At 40.0% G+C, this 12,201-nt stretch overlaps 1 protein-coding gene across 1 annotated transcript in view; it reads right to left on the reverse strand.

The window, feature by feature from the left end:
• Positions 1–12,201, reverse strand: part of LOC101850419 (vicilin-like seed storage protein At2g18540) — a gene marked incomplete at its 3' end in the record, with an annotated part of 55,964 nt that overhangs the window by 39,360 nt on the left and 4,403 nt on the right. The window contains 1 exon segment of the mRNA XM_013083136.2: positions 7,662–7,720.

Genomic DNA, 12,201 nt, shown 5'->3' on the forward strand with positions numbered 1-12,201 from the left:
AGAGAGAGAGAGAGAGAGAGAGAGAGAGAGAGAGAGAGAGAGAGAGAGAGAAAGAGAGAGAAAGCTGATGACTATTTTGCTTACGCATTCGTAGAGAATGAAGAGAAGGGGTATAGAATATAACCCACTCAAAGTGTGTATTCTACGAAAAGCCATGCGCTTTTTGAATCATTATTATGCAGTATAACGATTACATAATCAAGACAAAAACATGATTCCTCATTTTCCAGCCTTGTACCCACAGCGGCAATCCTTTAACTTGCTTTTTATCACTTTTCATTTCCCGTCACTGTTCTGAGGATCCTTTGTTCATTGTTTTTGTTTTCCCTCCTGTTGAGAATAACGGGATACATTGCTACACATTAACGGCACTTATCATTAAAGCACGTTTACCCTTTACCCTTTTCACTGCTTAATCTTGAGCTTTGGGTTTTGAAAACACTGCCCAGCAGTGAACGATTTTGAAAGGGAAAGAAGGTTCTTATAAACATATCTTGAATTGAGTAGAAGAAAATAAAAATAAACAGGAAGGGGGAATCAATATTAAAATTTATGAAACTTATTATAAATACGCCTTTAAGCAAAGCCCTGCTTTATAGTTCTTCCAAATAGCTCAAGTTTGTCTCGGGTTTGGCAGTGTAGGGGTTTAGAATGCCGTGAGTACCTGTAAGTCTTCACACGGAAACGTTGTCACGTTGTGTTGTATACAAGAATTTTATTCAACTTCGTTACTTAAAAAAACCCCCCTATAACACATACTCGATCCTAAGGACCCACAGCTGGCACGGTCACATAACAAAGAGGTCTCCCTCCCCAAACGACCAACCACCAACGATCTTAACTATTTGACAATCTTTGAAGAACTTTGGGGCTATGAATAATAATTATTGTTTCGTGAAGTTGTCCCAAATTTTGCTTAGTATAGTGCCGCTTTCTTGGGGGAGGGGTGGGTGGTCGGTATTTTTTGTTGCGACCAAGCACAGCCTGCCCCACTTCTTACAAAGAGCTGACTTATCTCAAGTCGTAAAAGTAACAGTATAATTTATTACCGAGGGAAAGGGTTAAATCGATTCCTTTCCACCGGGTTTACCTGCCTTGCCCTTGCTGCTTTTTTCCCACAAGTTATCATGGACATCTGGTGATAGTTTGCCAACCTATTTCTTTCGGGGCGGCTAGACCTACATACTGCAGACGTCAGGCCGGACTGAGTGTGTTCAGCTTGTAAATCTCATGCTACTATACACCGAGTATTTCGTGCGCTCTCCCCCCCCCTCCCCCAATTTGCAAGAGGCATTTTTTTCTCGAATGTTTTTAATTTACGATATGAGTCGCCCAATTTTGTGATATGCGTTCCAAAGCAATAGCACCCCTTTTAACTTTTCGCGAACGACTTGAATTCACGAATTTCTTTCAAAATCGCGAAATTGGGAGGCGAGAGAAAACCCCCAATAAACCTGCCTCCCCTCTGAAGCAGCTCACTCTACGGCTTATGACATAAACTTAACAAGAGTGTCTGTAGTGTGCTGGTTTTAGCTTTTCAACTCTGTAAATGTGAGGTGTGAGTTCGAGTTTCAAGTGAGGAAGTTTATTTATCAAGTATTTCTGCCTTTCCTTCGGGTTACTGTGTCCCATTCAGCCCGGGCTAGCCGTGATGCGCCGAGTCGGAGCAACGCAAAATGGTCTAAATTGTGTCGACGGGGTTTGAAACACACATTCATTCAGCCAATATATTTGGGAAACGTGTAGGGAAATAACGTAATCAGTAAATCAGTTGCGTGTAACCTGGTACAGAAATAGCGCTCACGTGGTTCGCGGGAGCCAGTCAGTTAAGAGATTGAAAAACGGTTAACGATATTCGGCGGGTCTGGCGCCCACGGCAGCTACAGATATCTCATGAAACTGATAGGAAGCCCTCGGCTGCCGGGCGTAAACAAAAGGGGGTATTTTTAGAAGCGATGCCGGAAGGACGCAGAACGCAAAACAAGTAATATACGCCTAGAAATGACGTCACAATCAACAATCAAGAAGCCGATTAAAAAAATAGACAATAATTGAAAAAAACAACAACAAACCCCACGTAAAGAGATGGCAAAGGCTTAAACTTGAATTATAATATCCTAAACTGTGCACAGTTACTATCCCCCGCTCTTTGCTCTCTATAAAGATTCACTGCTAAGCATGAGCAAAACGGGCGTTCAAATGAAGAGCAAAACCCCAGAATTCCAGTCTCGCTATAGCTGAGTGCACGAACATCCTCTCCCCCCCCCAAACCTTGTACCAGCCTACTGACGCTTCATTTAATTTCGTCCCAAACTGAGTCTAATGGTGCATAGTAAACAGGTGTTACACAAAACTGCGCGGTTTAGAATATCAACATTCAAATTTAACAGAGATGGGGACATATATAAGCTGAATGTGATACATTATATTTCATGTTGGCCTTTATTTCTCTTTCTCTAGCCTTTTTTTTTGGGGGGGGGGGGGAGCTGTTTACGTTTTGTTCTTCATGATGACGAATTATTCCAGTCGCAAAACATCACTATTTTTGTCAGCACTGTTGAAATATTGGTACAAAAAACTACTCTCTTGTAATTCAAGCATTTGCTTAGAATCAGGACGGACGCATGTAACATTATTTTTCTCATCTATAGTCAATACAAAACCTATCTTACAAACTAAACAAAAATTTAAGTTGACCTGCAGAGTGCTACGGAATGATGTGATGCAGTTAAGTACTTACCCTTAAAGCTAAACCTACCCCCTCCCAGCAACATGCTCTCCGTTTCAATCCGGGACATGCATACAAGACAGACAATTTGAAAATGCACAAGGAAAGAAGGAATACGAATGAGTTACATTCCTTTGTTTTGTACTTTCGAAAGTTTTTTTTCGTTTTGTTTTCCAGATTATATCAGACAAGTCCAGAGGAAAATTCCAACAAAGTTTAGGAGGCTCCTTTTGTGTTTTCTTTAAGAGAAAGAAGAGGAATAATGGCGAATTTCCAGTTTGTTATCTACAAGCCAAAGGAACTAAAGGTGAAACCAGACAGTTGGCGTCTTTATTTCACAATACTTTCTTTCGAAGAAAGCTAAATTCGTTCAGTTCCCAAGTGCAAAAAAAAAAAAAAAAAAAAAAAAAAAAAAGTTGGCTTAGATGAACGACCTATCGCTCTGCAAAAATAACAGGAATATTAAGCAATGTTTTCCCACCTTTAGAGGCATGCTTTGGTATTTTACCTCAATGATATGAATTACAAATTGTTTGGATAGCATTTGCGCAGTTGTTTCTCCGCCTCGTCCCCCTTCTTCTTCTTCTTCCTCTTCTTCTTCTTCTCTCTCTCTCATGTTCTTATTTTTCTCTGTTTATCCCATGTGTGTACCCCTTTCCTTCTCTCAATAATCGTTCGTTTTTTTACCCTTTTCTTTTAACTTTCTGTTTTTTCTCTCCACATTTTATTAATCTACGAACGAACAAACCCTTACAACCATTACCCAGAGCGGTTGCACACACACACACACACACACACACACACACACACACACACACACACACACACACACACACACACACACACACACACACACACACACACACACACACACACACAAATAACTTGTATACATACACACATATGTATATTATACATAATGATTATATGATGTGTATAAAAATGAAAATAAATATTCAATTGGTCATTTCGTACTTATCAATTGACTGACTGTCTATTTTTCAAATGATCGTACACAATTTCTGTAGTTCTTCAGAGAGAGGAAGCCGCGAATTTTTCACGCTGTTCCGGCTGGGGGGGCACCAGAAGCACCCCCGACCTCTCCCACGCTGGAGATAGCGCGACTGTGGGCTGTCACACACAGACGGACACCAAGGTCATCAGTCTTTATCACCCAAGACCCCCGTCGTAAACAGATGTCCGTCAAACTGACGGAAACCCGATATAAGCGTGCACTGAATAAACTCTGCTCCATTCCACTAGACTTAACGAGACATCAGCATTTAGCCGAAATAACTTCCGTTTCCTGTGTACAGATGAAGCTGCGTCAACTCGTGAGTTTCTGAGCTTTTTCGAAAAATAAAAAAAGGTCTATCTCAAATTAAGGAGTGAATCGCCCTGCAGTGTACGATCCTTGTAAAAAAAATCTAACACAATGTGGTGTATGAACAAGGCCTCTTCTGTTGTATAACATACAGTCAAACTTCGTCCATTCAGAGTTTCGGAGATTTTATCCTTACTATCTCAAATAAATGCGTGAATCACTTTGTAATGCACGATCTTTGTAAAGAAGCATAATGCAGTATATTATATGAACAAGGCTCCCCTTCTATCTTATAACCATCAAAGGTGTACAAACGATTCTGCTGCGCCCAACCACAGTTTCTGCGATGTTTCGTTTTCAGTATCTCAAGTAAAGGAGTCAAACATTATGTAATAATAAAATACGATCTTCGTCAAAAATCTAGCACAAAGCGGTACACATACCCCCCCCTCCCTCAGTTCCTTAACCATCAAATGGGACGCTCTTAGCCCAGAAATGCTCGCCCTCTGTAACGATAGTTTATCACGCCGTACCCGACTCACATACCTAATGTTTATCACCCGTGGCCCCAGCAGATAAGGGGATTCTGCGGATACGCCATCTTCTGACCCATTTTAGTTCGTTAACATACTCAGGAATTAGGGATGCAATTGACTGATTGAATTAATCTGTTAGCCTGGAAAACAAAACTCTTGAAGCAGTAAATCGACCAAAATTGATGTTTAGAAAGAGCTAAACAGTTAACTAAAAGCCAAAATTATTGTTCGCCATCATCAAACAAATGAAAACATTAATTTGTCAAAATAGTTTGAGAACTAATTATATTCTGCAATGTGCTTATTCTATAGTTTATATCTTTAGGATTCTGTAGTTTTTCATTCGTTTTTCAGACGATTGAAACAATTGTGTTTCTGGATACATCTCGAAAAACCTTTCAGCAAACGTCAAAATTGATAGACACCCACAAATAAGTAGTTTTGAAGCAAACTTCACATGTATTTCAAGCATTAAAGTTAAACCCTGACATTTTCGTAGAACCACGATGTTCCTACTTACAGTTTGTGGTTGCTGCTGGGTGTCAAACTACGGTTTTACTCTAAATCTTTCATACGTGCTACATTAAAATGGCAACTGAGAGAATAATGTGAGGTTTGCCTAAAAAAACCCTCACAAAATGTTAGTCCTCGGTTTAAGAAAAAAATGAAATATGCCAGAAAACGTTCTCACAGTACATCATCTTTTTGCTCCAACTAGCATTCGCTGACTGTTGTCTGCACTCGCTGATAAAGTGAGATATACATCAAGTATTAGAACGATTTACAAGGAGCGTGCAATCGCTACCCTCAAGGATTTGTTTTTGGCTGGGAATGCTTTGCCGTTTCCAAAAATACCGAACAGATAAGAGGCAAATAGCTCGGAGGGTTGCTATTGGCGAGGCATGCATTGCTACTATTTTTCCCGCTTGCGATACAAAAACTCCTCATTTCCAGAGAAAACTACATTTTTAAAAAAATGCCAAGGCAAAGCTGGGTTTTGTGCTTAGATGAAACACATAAGTCAACTTATCTCTGTGGTCTGTTTACAAGGGTATTTCACTCGGTCTCACAGATATCGTCTCAATGAAAAGTAGGTCAAAGGTTTGTACTATAGATGTTGTTTTTGTTTTTTTAAGTTTGAAGCCAAAGAAGATAATTTGTAAGTTTTCTTACTCTGTTTTATGACTAAATGAAAGTAATCTGAAACTAGTCCAGCACAGGTGCTTAAATCGCTAGAAAAGTAACCGAGTATAAGTGTTGTACGAAAATTTAAGACAGGAGCAGACCGGAAAAACGTCTTGTGTCCAACGAGGTGGAGGAGGAGGAGAGAAGGAGGAGAGGAAGAGGGGGATTATAAAAAGGACAATTTTAGAGGGGGGGGGGGGCAACAATAGCTGAAGCAGATGAGACGCCATGTGTAATTACAGACAGTGAAACAGTACAACGTAACAGAATACTAGTTTGATAGCGACAAGGATCATTGTTGGGTATTGCAAAAGATAACTATTTCCGTACACCATTTAAACTGAAATAAAAGATTCCACATGGAGATACATGTATATATAGCCAATGATAATACATAACAAGATGGGCCACTCAGCCAAAAAAGTGTCCGCAGGAAGTATGCTCTTTGCTTCAGATGGCGCTGCAGTCTGTTTTGAAGCTCTCTTTCGTTTTTCCAGAAGAAGAATAGGAATAGCACCTCCTTGCGTGCGCAGATCGACTGCTGTTCATCAGCAGTTCGGGTACGTTCAGTGCGGAGTTTTAGTTTTTTTTATATTTTAATGACCTCTCGCCTTTCATTCTAAAGTCAAATTAAACAAAGAAAACCATCACCCTTTCCTCCGGAAGAGGTTTTTTGTCAACGTAACCATTTAAAAAAAGCGTTCTTCCGAAATTTATCCCAAAACTTGCTAGTTTCACTTTGATTTTTTAAAACTCAAGTAGGGTAACTCTGTTCGCAAAGAGTGCGCTTTTGTGAAGAGGGCGCCACCAAATTTGGAGGACACTTTTTTAATTGGCTCAAAGAGAGAAGTGGCCCATCTTGTTATGTACTATCATTGATATAGCGAAGGCATTAGCAGAATATTTCAATGCTCGTGCAATAGTGTATGACAGAATATGAGTCGTAAAAAATAATTTGTTTGTAGCTAGACATTTTCAAGTTTACGTTTCTGTCTAACCTTTTTTCTGTGACCAAAACTATCTTATTTAGTTATGCACAATTCTAGAAAAACTCTAAAAATAAACTAATATTTCTGACAAAAGAAATGCATCCTTTACAAAATAAGTATAAATAGCTATTAGATGCAAACAAATTATAATTATACCTACAGCACAAAATAAGCGAAAATAAAGCTGGAGTTTTTTCCTTTTGCAAGCAAGCAAAAGAGGTGGTATAATTCCGAGGTGAGAGATATATTCTATCGAGCATCTCCTTCTTTAAACTGGAACCTATCCCGTCCAGTCCTGGTTATCTCTCCCTCCCCCCCCCATCCCCCAATTCCTACTGAAAAACATACGTATAGTGGTTGAAACCTTCTCCTAAATTATCTAAATAAAGTCGACAGGGGCGTAATATAAAGACTTTACACATATTATGTGAGGCATCGTGGTGAAAACAGGCGCTCATCAAACTAGTGAAATCGAAGAAACCGGCATTTTTCTACCCGTTTTGTATTTTGTATCGATTTCTTTGTCAACACCCCTATGTTCCATAAAAACACAATTCTATGTGGATTTTTACTGAAAAACATTGATTAAAGGCACCACCAAAAAAAAAAAGAAGTATATTTGCATTTTTCAAGTGCTCTCAAACTATGGGAGTCACCAAACTTCGGAGGCAATTTCTTCGCTAATTTTAACTCTGAAACCAGGCGACCCACACCTCTTTCAATCGCAAATATCTTGACTTTGCTACAAGATAGATGCGTATTTTTTCACTGAATGAACAAACTTCAAAGTAATACTAATTACTCCTTGTCCCAAAATTGACGAGAGCCTGATTCCACAGCGTCGTAACATATATTTCAAAGAACAGAAAACAGTGAAATTGAAAAGATTTTCAACTCACGGGAGGAAGCCCCTGGAATGCTGGTGAGTGCAGGACGTTCCGGGCCGAGTGAGTGAGCCCTGTGAGAGAAAAGTACGCTTGTTCAGACAAAGTAGTCTCCCCTTGCCCCCGCTCTCCTCAACGCAAGGATACAAAAAGGTAAGCTAAACTCTTGCGCCAAACGACTTTCAATATCGTTTGCTACAAGGTGAGTCGCGGGCGAGGTGAAAAAGGAATTTTTATCTTTATTCTGCATATAACTTTGCTTTCTCTCAACCGGACGATCGTGTTTTGACATGGAGGGGAAAGTCATCCTTGTTTATTTGTTTGTGTGAGCTGGTGTAGACGAGTTCAGGAACCTCGAAGTTCTATTTTCAGAGCGAAAATAGTTTCCTGTTTTTGAAATCAAAGGTGGTAAACGGAGAAAGGATAAAGGAACGAAAAGATAGAGAATGATAACCACAAAGCAGGGTATACAAGAGAGAGGGAGGAGAGTAATGAAAAGGAGACTGGGTGGGAGAGGCCAGGGGATAGAGACAGGGAGACAGAATCTAAAGGGGGTATTGTTGAGAGCGAGAGCAAGAGAAAGAGAATAAGAGTGAGAGAGAGATAGTGAAACAGAGGGCGAGGGGGAGAGAGAGAGAGAGAGAGAGAGAGAGAGAGAGAGAGAGAGAGAGAGAGAGAGAGAGAGAGAGAGAGAGAGAGAAAGAGAGAGAGGGGGGGGGGAGGAGGTAGGGGGATAACTGAATATGACAAAAATGTACCCAAACCAACCACGCCATAGACTAACTTCTCACACAATGATGACAGTAGTTCAGTTTCAGTAGCCACAGCATCAAACCTAAGAACAAAAACAACAACAACAACAACAACAACAACAACAACAACAACAACAACAACAACAACAACAACAACAATAAGAACAAAAGCAACACGACCACCACGAACAACAATAACATCATCTACAACAGCGACAACAAGAGCAGTTGGGATAAAAGCAATAACAACAACAACAACAACACAATACTTTGTACTGCTATTGAAAAGAACAGCAGGAACAATGACAGAAATAACCCTGTTTTAATCTTGTGTACCCGCGGCCCATGTAACACAAAGATACAGCAAAGATAAAGGCCCCGAGCCCAAGAACTGAGCTCATATTGTTCGTTGAGCGACATCTCTAAAGCAACATTTTTTCGCCGGCTTATCACCCTTCTTTTATTGTTATTGCTTTGTCTCTTTTTCTGTCTGATTCCTCTCTATTTTTTTTTGGAGTTGACAGAAAACTATGTTACAACAGCTCTATGAGATGTGTTCTTATCGGCCTCGCTGTTCTGAACTTGTAGACGTTTTCCTCCAACATTGATCACACAAGGTGCATCTAAAAAGGCTCACTTCGGACTGGCATTGAGTACTACGACAAGGAGAGTTTACAATGTAGATCTAGTTAGTTGTCGAGTAGCATGGTGCTGGTTATACTAATCAACAAATTTGTTCAACCGTATAAGTTATGTCTTATGTACCGACCTGTATCCCGCACCACATTTTTTGTGGTAAAGCACACACACACACACACACACACACACCCACACCCACACACACACCCACACACACACACACGCACACACACACACACACACACACCCACACGCACCTACACACACACTCACACACACACACACACACACACTCACACTCACACACACACACACACACACACACACACACACATAGGCGCGCACAAGCACACACACAACTGGATTGCATACATTTAGAAGTACTGTCATCAAAGCCAGTTGTTGTGTATGGTAGATCATGTTTATCCAAACGTGGATCTTTTAACGGTCAGTAGTTGGTGGAATCTGAGCTTTATCCCTTAACACAATACAGAAAATTCCCGAAAGAGTAGGATAGCAGGGTCTTTACTGATTTGTTGTTATGACTCCATTATATCTAGGGTCTTCTCAAACACAAGGAAATTGTAATTGGTTTGCGTAAGTGCCATATTATGTTGCATCTTCTGGAACCAACAAATACGATTTGGATTTGAAAACCTTAAGGATGAGAGCAAGAGAGTTCTGTAGCAAAGGCAAGTACTCTTTCTATATAAGCGCTCACAAAAGTTCCAAAACGGGAGTATCATCAGCCTGGCATTTTATCTTGACTATCAAATAGATGTATTTTGAGAGATCACCACTGTATCCGTGTAATTTTTATCCACAAGTCAGAGCTTTCCCAATTAATGCAAATGAGTGTCCCTACATTCTGTGATTAGTGAAAGAAATTAGGTCAGTGCATTAGCTGCTTGAAGATCATATCACAATTTCTTTGAAGTAAATAAAATACGGTTTTAAAATGAAATTAATTTCCGTAGTATTTAGCCTAAAAGTCAGCTGCAAAGGCATATGATAAAAACTGTGTAAAACGATTGTTACCATTCCACGAAAGAACTTGCAGTTCTGTCACATTCAGCTGCTTGCTCTAAGAGCCTCAGTAATCCAACTGATCAGCCTAATGCAACTTAGGCCTTATGAGCTTTGAGTGGGCCTGGCGATATAGCATTGTAACAACTGTCCAGTCGGGTTCTGGTCAGCGAGCAACGACCGTGAACGGGAGAGGCTTGGGCAGGGGCAAAGGGTGTATTTGCCGACAAAGATCAGAGAGCGTAGTTCGAATCCAGGTGGATGGTTCATGTTATTGAACAGATACTGTCCAATAATAATATTATGTTCTAATGAACACCTGTCCAAAACAATCACCTGGGCAAATGACCACTTCCCAATTTCCCGGTGGTTTTTTCTCTGTATCATAAATAAATTGACATTTTCAAAAAAGGACACTTGTTTAAGACTCCTTTTCTCTTCCACAATGGGTGGTCGGCTTGGACATTTTGACAGTATAATCTTATGGCCCTCAAGTTTACTAAATGCAGATCTATTTGTTTTCTTGCTGAGAGAGATCAGTTTACTTAAAATTTAAAAACTGACGAAAGAAAAACAACTTTGTAGCTTATTGTCTTTCTTAGTAAATCTTGAACATTGGGAAGAAGGAACTTGTTTGACCCAGTGTTTTACGAGGGGGGATTCTGAGACTTATATTGCGTCTTAAACCTTTGTATTGAGTTACATTGTACCCATCGAGACAGGGTAGTGGTAAATTGAACCCTTTAAGGGTGTAGCAGACGAAGATTTATTATTTATCCTGTCAGCAGCATACCAAAGGGAATGTTATGACACATTTACTTGAACAATTATGCACAAAACAGAAACACGCATTAGCTCATTTCATATGCACAAGCTGTTGCTTGCCATTTAAAGTTTTAGATGAAGAAAACAGAGTTGAAAAAATCTGTATGATTAAGGAAATAAACTTCTTTTTTTGCCAATGCTTCCAAAACAGCACGTCTTCAGGCATTGTCGAATGACCAGAATTTGCGTCTCAATGAGTTGACAGCCTCATCTTTATGCAAAGGGCTGCAAAGGTAACCTTTACATTATGCATATCTTTGACGATTACCATTTAAGTTGCTGTTCCATTCTTTTACGAAGAGCTGCAATGGTAACTTTCACATGCTTATCTTTGACGATGATAATCATTTAAGTTTCTGTTCCATTCGTATACGAAAGGCTGCAAAGGTAGTCTTCATATGCGTATCTGGGATGATAATCATTGAAGTGTCTGCTTAATTCCAAATGAAAGGCTGCAAAAGTGGTTTTCATATGTTCTTATATATATTTTTTTTAACGATAATCACTCAAGTTTCTGTCCCATTCTGTGTACAGCTGCATCATTGTGTTGCTCTGGCGTGTACAGTGCACCGGGGTGATCCGATTATCCAGCCCACGGTCAAAGAAAACTACCCTGACTCGGTCACGGGACGGGCCACACGAGAAATTGCACGTTTGCAGAATCGTGACCAGACCAGAGTTTGGCGCGAAAGAGCTTAAGGGCATGGATTTCTGTTGCTTGAAGTATCGTCAGGATTTTCGGCAATATGGAACTGGTGTCGGGGGTCTAGGGCTTGCAGCATGTGCGAAAATGTGATGAGATATCAGGGGTAAGCCGATAATCTACGCCTTTAGTAAATGAGAAGTTGTAGTAGTTAACGTTGACCATGACATATATCAAGCCCCATTAACACGAAGAAGGCCTCGCTTATTTGTCAGTATTGGCGAATAATAATCCCCTCTCCCCACTCCCCAACACACATCCTTTTTTTCTCAATAAAAAAGCAAATAATATCCATCAATATTGATACAGTGGCTGTTTCTGTTACTCCACATGCCCTTGAACCAATGCAATCTGTGCAGGTAAAAATAACCAGATCAAAAATCAGTCGCCGCGTCTTTGAGAAAGCCGAAAAAAAACTGGTTCCCCTTTAACCATTAAGAATACTAATATTGGAACAGTTTTCGCGAAGCACGAAAATACTAAGATGGTGACGATATTTGTTATCTTAACATTACTGTGATGATGCTGATGCTGAATATGAATATCTGCTTTATACAATGATGATGATGATGATGATGATGATGATGATGATGATGATGATGATGATGAT

This window comes from Aplysia californica, unplaced genomic scaffold (assembly GCF_000002075.1).
Source record: "Aplysia californica isolate F4 #8 unplaced genomic scaffold, AplCal3.0 scaffold00213, whole genome shotgun sequence".
In the NCBI taxonomy this organism is placed as follows: Eukaryota; Metazoa; Mollusca; class Gastropoda; order Aplysiida; family Aplysiidae; genus Aplysia; species Aplysia californica.